The sequence below is a fragment of the Triticum dicoccoides genome, chromosome 2A (genome assembly GCF_002162155.2).
Source record: "Triticum dicoccoides isolate Atlit2015 ecotype Zavitan chromosome 2A, WEW_v2.0, whole genome shotgun sequence".
Classification (NCBI taxonomy): Eukaryota; Viridiplantae; Streptophyta; class Magnoliopsida; order Poales; family Poaceae; genus Triticum; species Triticum dicoccoides.
In genome coordinates this window covers 785,451,913-785,464,009 of record NC_041382.1, presented here as the reverse complement: position 1 = coordinate 785,464,009, position 12,097 = coordinate 785,451,913, and the positions used below count along the sequence as shown (strand labels likewise).

Genomic DNA, 12,097 nt, shown 5'->3' with positions numbered 1-12,097 from the left:
AATAGATAGGTAATACCAGTTCATTCTCCGGTCCTTTTTACTCCACATATAAGATTTATGTCAAGTCAAATTTTACAGAGCTTGATCAAATTTATATTAAAAGATATCAATTTCTACAATATCATATATATAGTATGGAACTAAATTTCATAATGAATTTATTGATTTGGTATTGTGAATGTTGATATTGTTTTCTATAAGTTTGGTCAAACTATAGATGCTTTGATTCACCGTGGTATTATTTTTATTGAATTATTGTTGCATTGCAATATTTATCTTTTAGCTATTGATGCACCGTGGTATTTATTTGTGATTATTTCTAATATTTCTAATATTAAGACTATATAAAAAGGATGGGGACAGAGATTTGGTGACTGGTTGAATGATTTCCATTATGCTGGATGTCCTCGGACATTGTCCATTTGATTATCCGTGTTGGAGATGCCCTAAGCTACCTCCAGCGCATGCATACTAGTAGCCAGTTCTTTTGGGCAATTCTCCGAGAATTGACCCTCTCCCCAGCTTCTCCCAGAATTGGCACTCTATATTTTCTTACAATTCCTAGCTAATTAGATCTTAACTAGCTAGGAATTGTAAAAAAAGATGAAGTGGCAATTCTGGGAGAAGCTGGGGAGGGGGTCAATTCTCGGAGAATTGCCCAAAAGAACTGGGCCTAGATCTATGTTCAGGCGCTTGCACTTATCTACACCAGATCTCAAAAAGAGAAAAAAGAAAAAGAGTGAATTCCATTTTTAACCTATTGCTTCACATTTGAGACAGATTTTACCCCATTTAGCAGAAATTCTCAATATTTATCCAATTTAGTGAAACTTGTGTATGTCGGCAGCATTTCTCCTTGCTTTCCTCGGGCCCACGCGTGAGTCATGGGTGTATCAAATTGCACACACTTATCCTCTCTTCCTCACGCTGGGTGCACCGGTCCCATGTAGCACTCATATTTCGACGGACCGCGCAACAGTTGCTTGGATCCGCACGGCTGGATCATCGCGGCCCGGTAGCCTTCCCATCTCCGGCCCACCGGAGTATGAGTGCTACAATGATTGATGCGCCGCCATGGTAAGGAGAGGATTAGGATGGCCGAGGCCCGCCTCGCTGCCGACATGGTAATGGCGTGCGCGGTCATAGAGGAGAAAGTCATTTGTTCCCGTATCCTAAGAAGCAGCAGCGGGGGAACAGGCAAACCCTCGCCGAGAGCAAAATCAGGTGGTCCATACCATGGTTGGACTGCCTCCAAAGGAAAGAAAGAGGGCAGCAATGGGTCGGATAATTATAACGACGAGTAGACCCTGCTGGATCCATTTTGCGTTTTCGAGCGCTGCTTCTGCGAGAAAGACGACAAAGACACCAGGAAGGGCAAGGACAACTGTGGGTGATCTTCTCCATAGCTAATACTCCCTCTGTTCATTTTATGTAAGGTGTATCTTCTTGGCACAGTGACCAATGCACACAAATTCTGAATTTAGGACAAAATTACCCTTTTGTTAGTTTGTTGGTTAACGGCAAGTAAATCAATTAGGCAACCAAAGGAAGAGATGCATGCAATAAGGAGAACGATACTTGGATCTTCTCCATAGCTAAGGGAAGGGAAAGGGCAGCTGTGGTTGATCTTTTCCATAGCTAATACTCCTGCTTCTGTTCATTTATTTAAGGTGTATTTTTTTGGCACTGTGACCAAGACACACAATTTTAGAGAATTTAGGACAAAATTACCCTTGGGTTGTTTGTTGATTAACGGCAAGTAAATCAATTAAGTAAGAAAATGAATTATAAAGAGAGAATGATACTTTCCTTCTTTTCCTATAAAGAGAGATACTAGAAATTCTGAGAGAGATACATTCCTTTTTTCTGTAGTACTAAGAAAGGAATTATAAGAAATCAAAAGAAATGCATCTTACATTGTGTAATCCTATCATAAAATAAATATACCTTGTATAAAAAAATGGAGGGATTGTGTAGGTAGAACATGCCAAATTTAATAGTCTGATGGCATTGTCCTGATGTAGTAGTCACATGATCTGTGTTGCATCGTTTACGTATATTGCATGTATGTGTTTTGTATGGATTTAAGATTTGCTAATTGAAGTGTCCGGTCATGCACTGCCCGCGAACGCGTTTGTAGATCGAAACGTTGATGTAACCTATACATATGTTTCTCCTGTGGAAAACCAGAGGATGTGAACTATCCACTTTGTAGATTTCTCATGTGGTTTTCCTCTGGTTTTCCTGCGTACCACCGAAGTCAAGGAGGGAGAAGCCGTCCCAATATCCGACCACCGCCGCGCAAGTTGGACCAAGAGGCGACTCCGTGTGTGTGTGGGTGGTGGCTTGGCAACGGCGACGGACGGCGTCCCTCATCGTCTATTCTTCTCCTTTCTCTTGGTTTTCTTCCGGCCTTCGTCGTGCAGCCGTGCGAATCCTCATGTCACGCGAGCTACTACTAGACGATAGATCTGAGATCTGAAATTACTCTTCTAGTGGATGGCATGCGGGACAATTGCACACCACGCCGGCGCCGTCTCCGGGAGCGCGCGACCGGAGGCCCCCGAGACGGCGAGGCCGTAGTACTCGACCGCGTAGCTGCGGAGGTCGGGGTCGAAGCGCGACACGACGGCGGGGAGGACCTCCGTGGGATCCGAAGCCCATGAGGGCGCCGGCGGCAGCTGGCGGCGGAGTCGCGGAGGCCGCATCGGGGCTTCGGTGGCGGCAGACTTGCTGGGTGGTACTGTAGTGTTGACTGGGGTGGCGAGAGCAGAGTAGGCGGCGGGCAGAACAGAGCGAGGAAACGGTGATTCTCCCAATCCCCCAACACCGGAGGAGTGGCCGGCGAAGCACGCGTCGGCTCCCAGGATGCATCCCTCCCCCCATGCTCCCGGCGAGGTTTCCGCTCGTCGGAATCGCTCCCGCCGGTGCTGGTTCCCGGGATGTGGTGGCCCCATCTGCACCCATGCCTCCAAGGCAGTGTCTTTTTGGTGCGTTTCCGGTGGTGCCTCCCCAACGGCGGACCTGCATTTTCCGGTGTCCATGGGTTGCCGGCGCCTCTCCGATCCGGTGCCGGACCCGGTGCACTGCTATGGAGATTGGCGTCTCCTCCAGCCTCTATGGCTTGTCGGTATCCTGATGACCTCAGCCCCGGCTGCCTGGACCTGTGCCCCTTCCCGTTCCTTGCTTGTCGGCATCGGTGGCCGTCGCTTCCCCTACATTGCCTCCCTTGCTCTGCCGCCTCCCCAGCCCCAGCTACCTCGGTTCATGTCCAAGACTCATGTGTCCAACGTTGCTCTCCTTGCTGGTGGTTTTTCGACCTACGTTTGACTTTTTCTGACTCACGGTTTCTGTTCCGGTTGCTATGGGATTGCTCAGACCCAGGCTGGGAAGAAATCCCTGCTCGGCTTGCCGGTGCTGGCAGTGGCGACACTCATGAGGACCGTCCTCTCCTTAGAGGCGTTGCCATGGCATCTCTCTGAGCCCCTCCTTGAGCACCAGGGGAAACCCTAGGTTTGATTCTTTTGGATCGGACGGCGACGACGCTCAGCTCGTCTTGTTGTGCTTGTGGTGTCCCCGGTGTTGGACTTGTGGATGTAGGACGTCATGTAGGTTCGGACTGCGCCTCAAGCTAGGGGGTGTAGCTGTGTTGTTTGCTTGTTCGGGTCGAGCACCCCTTGTTTCTTTGCTTTGTACACGTCACCTTGCATTCGTGCATGTTTTGTACCCTTACTTGTACCCATTCTCTTTTTTCTATCAATGAAAAGATACACAAGCTTTGCGTATTCATGGAAAATAGAGTGAATGATATGCACCTAACTTGTTTTTGTTTTGGGTTATCTTCTACAGTTATATTATTCCAAATTGAGGGGCACCATATATGCAATCCCTCTACGGAAGGAGAATAAATTCTTGCAAGTGTTTGTGTATTTGGAAAATAAAAAATGTATGGCGAGTCTAGCAAACATGACAACCTTGAGTGCATACTACAAGATCAAAGTTCAAACCCAAGTGTTGTATCACTGAATTTTTTGAAAGAGATCACAAACAACTTTTCCGATGAGCGAGTACTCGGTAAAGGTGGTTCTGGTGTGGTATATAAGGTAAGATTAAATCATGTCCATTTAGTCTACTTTCAGATACATATGTAACCTATACATATTAACAACACATGTGAAAACAGGGTGTGCTACAAAGTGGGGAAATAATCGCTGTGAAGAGACTTGAGCCATCAATGGCTGGTTCTAGAGTTTATTTCAGAACGAGGTTGATCATCTTATGAGGCTTCAACACCCAAATATTGTGCGATTTCGGGGCTACTGCCATGAAACAGTGTGGTTATATACAGAATTCGAAGGGCAAAAAGTTTTTGCTGAGATCTCAGAAATGTTGCTTTGCTTTGAGTATCTCCCTAAAGGAAGCCTTGATGTGCATCTTTCAGGTATGGCAATTCAATATGGGGCATTTATTGTTTTGAAGTTCTTCGTCTTCCTCTGATATTGTAGTTTGTGTGGTGCTGATCCGCTACGAATGTTACGACGGATTAACATGTGGTGCTGATATGTATTTATGCATAATAAAGCAGAACATACAATAGAAATTTAGTCCTTTCGTATGTTATCTAGAGCTCAGCAGCTGCCGTGAATAAGTTTTAAGGGATAATTACCATGCTGAAGATAGTCAGACGTCGTGGCTGTAGAGGATTAGATAGACATAAGCTAGATTAGAGAATAACTGGGGAGACTAGTTTCTTGCTTGACTCGAAAGTAGAAACATGCCATCCTTATTTAATGGATGCTCTGGTACTCTTTGACCTCTCCTAATATGATTTGAATTTTTGGATCTTCCCTAATATGTGCAATTGAGCTCTTCCACAATCCTGTACTTTCCTAATAGACTCTTACTGCCGCTGCTGTCCCTGCCTTGATACGGTCAACCTATATGTCCACGGCAACAACTAAAAAGGTTTTCAGATAACGTATGTCAAATGCTCTCCTTTTGGTAACAAATGCAGGTGGATCCTCTGAATTTGATTGGCACACGCGCTACAAAATAATCGAGGGGATTTGCAATGGCTTACACTATCTTCACGACCAAATTGATAAGTCTATTCTTCACTTGGACCTAAAGCCCGCGAACATATTGCTTGATGACAATTTGGCACCCAAAATTACAGATTTTGGGCTGTCAAGACAGTTTGATCAGCGTCAAACTATGTCCTCTCCAAATCGTGTTGGTACATTGTAAGTTTAGTGCCTCTTTATATCTTTTAAATCATCAGCAAAAAATGTTTTTCTAGACTTCTAGTCTCTTTAGCACTACAAAGTTAACTCATGTTGTGATGCAGAGGCTACATGGCTCCGGAACGCATCGATGAAGGCATAATCACACCTAAGTCAGACATATTCAGTTTGGGTGTGATAATAATGGAGATAATAACGGGACACAGGCACTACCCAGGTGTTTCTGGAACATCTTCCGAGGACTTTATTGAGCTTGTATGAGAATTCTGTTTCAACTTTCATGATGGAATCCGTTTTAGGAGGCCATGTTATGTTTTATCTTTGTACAGTGACTGAAGATTCTTGTTCTGACTTTGTAGGAACTTAAAAAATGGAGAAACACATTGGAGAAAGCACAGGGGTACACAAATCTAGAAATGGATTGCGAACAGATAAAAAGATGCATTCAGATAGGTCTAATCTGTGTGAATCCTGAGTGGACCGAAAGGCCTACAACAACAAAAATTATCAAGATGCTTCAAGGATTGGAAAGTTTGGATCGTAACATTAGCGATGAGGTAGAGTCATCGGCAGATCAGGTACGGTCACTTTAAGGCAATGCATTTGTGGAACATGTACTATTTGCTAGTGTTTCTTGTTTTCTAGAAACAGTCATCATAATTCATAACCTCTTAAAGTGCACAAAACATTGTATTTTGATATCTGTATCTACAATATTAAAAGCGCTACAAACTACAAACACACTACTACCAAATCCAATATGTTACTGAGAATAGCAAGCAGATTATAGCTGTAACCCATCAAGTATCTTGGCTGCTGAAACTTGTAGAGTCTTTTATTAGGTCTCATTAAGAGTCAAGTACCTATGTGGTTTTAGGTGTTCACCTGTTTCAGTCGATTTATCATGGCTGTAGTTGTATGTAGTTCACATTTGGTATGGTAGGATTGATTTATTTTTTCTAACAAAAGCTCAAATTAATTAGTTAATTTTGATTTCCAGTACCTATCTTACTCCAACATGTTTTTATTTTACTTATTTTTGGATAACATTCATAAACGTAATATGTATAAATTTGCTCAACTCATAAGTAATTACTCCCAAAGTGTACAACCAGAACAAGTGAGGTATTATTAAAGAGCGTTGTAATACACATTGAATTTACTTGAAATTGTTATTACAAGCTAAATAGATACTGATTTAGTAATAAGGTAGTAGTAAAAATATGAAAAGGTATTGCTCAATAAAAATGGAACCTTGCAAAAGTAATTAAGCATGTACAACACAAGCAAGTTGGCACAAAAACTTTTTGGTGGCGACATGCACATGCACAATTCATCCTCAATATTGCAACTGATGTTGCTTCCTCCAGTTCCCTAAAAGTTGTCGTGCAAACTATTAAACATTTGACTTTTACTATATTTAACAACATACATACTTGAATGTCATATGCACAAATTTGTCTTGGAGCGTAATTTCACGTTATATTTCAATAAAAATTTGTAGTCAAAGTGTGAATGGTGAACAAATTAACCCCGCAAAAAATGGTGAACAAGTTAGCACTTTTGTGCTCTTTAAGGATGGTAATCCATATGGATCTAAAGAACTATTGAGTGAAGACCAAATATGTACACTTGACTATAATCATGCAAAATGCTAATCAGGGGTTAATTGCTAATGATTGGTCTTGCTTGTGTGTAGGGGGTGGCGATTGACCTAGTTGTGCATAATTCTTTTGGGATTCGATTAAAAAATGATATTTAACCAGATTTTTGGATCTGGACTAATTGCAAGTGAATGTTTATACCAGTTGAACTTGGCAAACGCTTCTTCCCGCGTTGTTCGGATGTGCTGGAGAAGATGATGGATGATGAACCAGGGCTGGCTGCCCTCGGAAGCGATTACAACCTCTGAGATGAATAGGTTTCATGACCTGCCAGATGTGCTTCAGAAGGCGTTCACTGCAGGTAAGCGGAAGCAGCAGAGCAGCATGGCGGAGCAAGATGTGGTAGAGCAGGTCCAGGGGCAGGGCGCCGTGGCTGGTACTGACAACGGGAGTAGGAGGATTGCTTGATCGCCCGTTGCTATAGATTGGTATGGCATTAGTGCGTAAACTTACTTTCCTCCTAACGGATCAACTGTGATACAGAATTTGTAAGATTTCTGTCTCGCCTCCTACCTAATCATATTCTAATCCAATTGGAGTTGTTAATTTGTATTTAAATCCATAACAGGAAGCCGTGACGATGTACTTATATTGCCCGTAAGTGTTCGTGCTGCTGCCGCCTCTCGTCCATGTAAAATTTGGACCAAACCATAGTTTTATCAGTTCAGTTTGTTGCCTTTCTTGGGCGTGCTTCGGTTATGCTTCCTGTCATCTTTTGGATGTAACAATAGTTTCTGGTGGTAGCTGCAGTTTGTTAGATAGCTGGGACCTTGGTCTTGGCAAACAAGACTGAACCTTGTTTTTTTTTTCAGCAATGAAATATTTTGGGGGCTCTTATAGAAAAGGTTTTTATTTTCCATTTTCAAGTGGTTCTATAATACCCTAAAGATCAATATATTTTGAGAGTAGGGAATTTCGTAATGTCTGATTCAAAATCCAAAATAAGTGTGCATTTCAAATTCCAATTGTTGAAACTTAATCTCTATCTCTACTAGTAACAGTAGGGCTCTCGTGTCCAGCTAGTGGGCCCCTGTCTCAAGCAAACGCTCCTTTCTTGAACCCTTTTTGATACTGCTGATCATGAATCGTACTGTGTGAGTATTTCGTTTGACCTTTTATATTTGGTTTCTGAACGCATGCTCTTTTGTGATTACCATTTCAATTCATGTCCTCTAGAAGACACCTCTGTGCTCGGATAAGAAGCTCTGAGACGCTGAGAGCAGGTGACTGCTTATTCTCTGTTCTGAAAATTGAGTGGAAATGAGATCAGGTTTCACCTACGATGGTTCCACCTGGCAATGACCGTACGTGTTTACGGAGCCGGATCCTCTAACATTACAGAGCGAAGTCAGGGCTAGACATCCCTTCAGGAAACGGACACACAACACCTCTCCCTGCTCTTTCTCTTTCTTCTCTTTTGGAGGGAAAAGTCACCCAGCTTGGCGCCAAAACCACACCCGTGAGTTGCTTCCCTCCACTTCTTCTCCACTTTCCCCTCCACTATTTGTACTGCACCTCACTTTTTCTCTTTTCCTCTTCTCTTTTGGAGCATCTGCCACTCCCAGCACAGCAATACTGCTTTTCTCCTCTTCTCTTTTGGAGCATCAGCACATCCAAAATGCTCTTTTCCTCTTCTCTTTTGGAGTATCAGGACAACAAGCACCTGGCCTAATCAAATACAACATCAAAATCAGAATTTAGAGGCTGATCAATGGAGAATCAAGATCCAAACAAGTAAGTTTTGCTTTTTATGGATCTTTTCAGTAGGAGTTGCACATGTTAAACCAGTTCTTGTTGGTGTCACTATGTAGCAAGTATATCATGAAACAAATCTGCACCTCTCCTCTTTCTTTTGTATGGATTAGTTAGAATAATCTTTACTTGTTTATTTTATAGGGCAAATGTCACACCTAGCTGGAAACCTCAACTTGGCATGAAATTCGATAATTTGGATGAGGCATGGGACTTTTGGAGGTACTATGGAGGAAGAATGGGATTCAGTGTTAGAAAGAGGTTTACAACTCGGAGTAAATTTGATGGTGTAGTGACTTCATGCAGATATGTATGTTTCAAAGAGGGGAAGAAGTCTGCAGATAAAAGAGATAACCTAACTAAGACAGGCCGAGCTGAAATTAGAACTGATTGTGAGGTCCGTATGTCTCTTACAATAGACCGTGAAGTCGGAAATTATGAAATATATGATCTTTGTCTTGAACATAATCACATGCTTCAGCTGCCAGAAGCATGCCTGCCATCACAAAGAAGGATCTCTAAAGTGCAAGCTTTTGAAATTGAAATAGCTGATGACTCTGGTATTGCACCAAAAATGCTCATGAATTTGCTAGTCGACGCGTTGGTGGTTCAGCTGGTTTAACTTACACACGCGTAGATCACAAGAACCACTTGCGAACAAAGCGCCAAAGAGAATTGAAGTATGGTGAGGCTGGACGTATGTTGAAGTATTTTCAAGACAAAGCCATTGAGAATCCTTCCTTTCAATTTGTTATACAGTTGGACAGTGAGGAACAAATAACAAATATATTCTGGGCTGATGCCAAAATGATCATAGATTATGCTCATTTTGGTGATGTTATGACCTTTGACGCTACTTTTGGGACAAATAAAGAGTACAGACCATTTGGTGTGTTTGTTGGATTCAATCAATTCAGAGAAACAGTAGTATTTGGTGCTTCACTTCTCTATGATGAGACATTCGAATCTTTCAAATGGCTATTTCATGCCTTCTTGTCGGTACATAACCAGACGCAGCCACGCACCATATTTACTGACCAAGATAGTGCTATGGGGAAGGCAATTGGGCATGTTTTTTCAGAATCAATACATGGGCTGTGCACTTTGCACATTATGCAAAATGCTATCAAGCACCTACCCAGCAAAGAGAATAGTGAAGACAACAAAGACGATGTGGATGAGGGAGATAATGAGGAAAATGAATCATCTCTTCTCAAAGATTTCAGTGCTTGTATGTTTGAATACGAAGACCGAGAAACATTTGAAGATGCTTTTAATGTTATGAGAAGCAAGGTGAAAAAGCAAACTTGGATGGATAGTATTTATAAGGTAAAGGAGAAGTGGGCAGAATGTTTTATGAGAGATGCTTTCACTTTGGGAATGCGAAGCACACAACTGAGTGAAAGTTTGAACAATGACCTCAAGAATCATCTCAAGTAAGATTTAGATATCAACCGCTTTTTTCATCATTTTGAAAGAGCCATGAAAGTGAAAAGAGACACTGAGATAAATTCAGAGTACGAGTCTAGGAAGAGTCTACCTAGAATCAAAATCCCCACACCAATGTTGCAACAAGTCAGTAGTCTTTATACTCCTGCTATATTTGAAGCTTTTCAAACAGAATATGGGAGGTCAATGGCAGCAAGTGCTCATATACTACCTGGAGACAATGAATACATGGTTAAGATTGGAAGGCTTATTGATGGGCAATATGCAACATTTGAAGAAGAATACAAAGTTGTTGGAGACAATCACCAACAAACGGCTTCATGTAGTTGTGGGCGGTTTGAGAGAGTAGGAATTTTGTGTGCTCATGCTTTGAAAGTTCTTGATTTAATGAATATCAAGTTGTTGCCGGCACACTACATTTTGAAGCGATGGACAAGAGAAGCACGGTCAGGATCCATCAAAGATTGTTGTGGACGGACTGTAGTTGAAAATCCAAAGTTGGATGCCATCACCCGATACAATTTTCTTATACACATGTGTTGTGAGTTGGCAACTCTAGCAGCCAACTCTAAAGAATATTGTATTGTCATCGAGAATGCACTTATTAGTGCTACTAAGCAAGTGAAGGAACTATTGGGTGCACGCACAACTAATGTTGAAGACAGATGCCATGTCCAGGTGGCTCAATCATCAAATGAATCATTGAGTGGTACACAAGTGACTCAAACATCAAATGAATTGTTGAGTGCTGCACGTCTGAAGAAAAAAGAGGTTGAGAAGAAAGGCTCTAAAAGAAAATTAGGTTTCCTTGAGAGGCAACACAAGAGGAGGAGGAAAACACCATCTGCGACCACAGCGAAAAAAGAAAGAGAAGATTGTCCCATCAGCCAGCAGGGAGAAAAGGAGAACATACCATCACAGACTAGTTCAGTAAAGAAGGTTGTCTCAAAAAAATCTGCAAAAAAGACCAAACCAATACCAAAACCGAAGGAAGCAAGCACTGCAAAATATGAGTTCATGGAAAGTTTCACCAATCTGTTGACAGCTACTATTGTTAATGACATAGATGTTGACACATTCTGAATGGTGGAGTCCTGGTAGCTAGTAAGGTAGGAATTATTTTGGCTGCTACACTTTGTACTCTATGTTCTGAATGTCCCAAATGTTCTGAATGGTGGAGTACTGGTAGCTAGTAAGGTAGGAATTATTTTGGCAATGTAAGGATTTACTAAGTTCTCTTATGTATCTACCTGGTGGGTTTTATGATTCACAATTTGTATCCTTTCATATCACCAATCACAAGACAAATCAGTGCCAATTGGTTCAAAGATGCAGTGGCTACTAAGCACTTCCCACGCACCAAGTATTCAGAAGATATAAGCAGTTCAGTTGATCCACGCAGTACTGACCTGCGATGGAGGAAGTTAGAGGCGCAAGCGGCGCGGATGGAGGTGTCGCCGACGATTGGAGGACGCTGACGGGCGGCGTAGACGGAGGGGCGGCACGGGCAGACGGCATGGACGGAGGTACGGCGCTGGCGGCGCGGACGGAGATGCCGCCGACGACTGGAGGACGCGGACGGGCGGCGCAGACGGAGGGCACGCGGGCGGACGGCCGGCGTGGACGGAGGAGCGGCGCTGGCAGGCTGCGCGGACGGGCGAGTTCGGCGAATCGCGGCGGCGCGAGCGAGGACTGGGCGGTGCCAGCGCCCAGCGGTGGCAGAGGAGTCGGGAGAGTTTCTTTTCTTTTTTCTTTTTTTAGCGACGTCCGCGTCCGTTTCCTGAAGGGATGTCTAGCCCTGACTTCGGATCCGGCTTCGGTGTTTACGTGTCGTGCTTTTGTTGAAGGCTTTTCAAGCAAGCCCAATTTTTTGTTTGCAATTAACTCCCCATTTTGTGCAATTGACTAGTAGTCGATGTGCAATTAACTCACAGTCGACGTGCAACTTTCCCCAACTCGTGGACCTGCATATTTCATTGATACAAACAT

General features: G+C 43.0%; 1 pseudogene; it reads left to right on the top strand.

Moving 5' to 3' along the window:
* The first annotated feature begins 2,217 nt into the window (after positions 1-2,217).
* LOC119357315 lies at positions 2,218-7,459 on the top strand (annotated as a pseudogene).
* Positions 7,460-12,097: the final 4,638 nt, after the last annotated feature.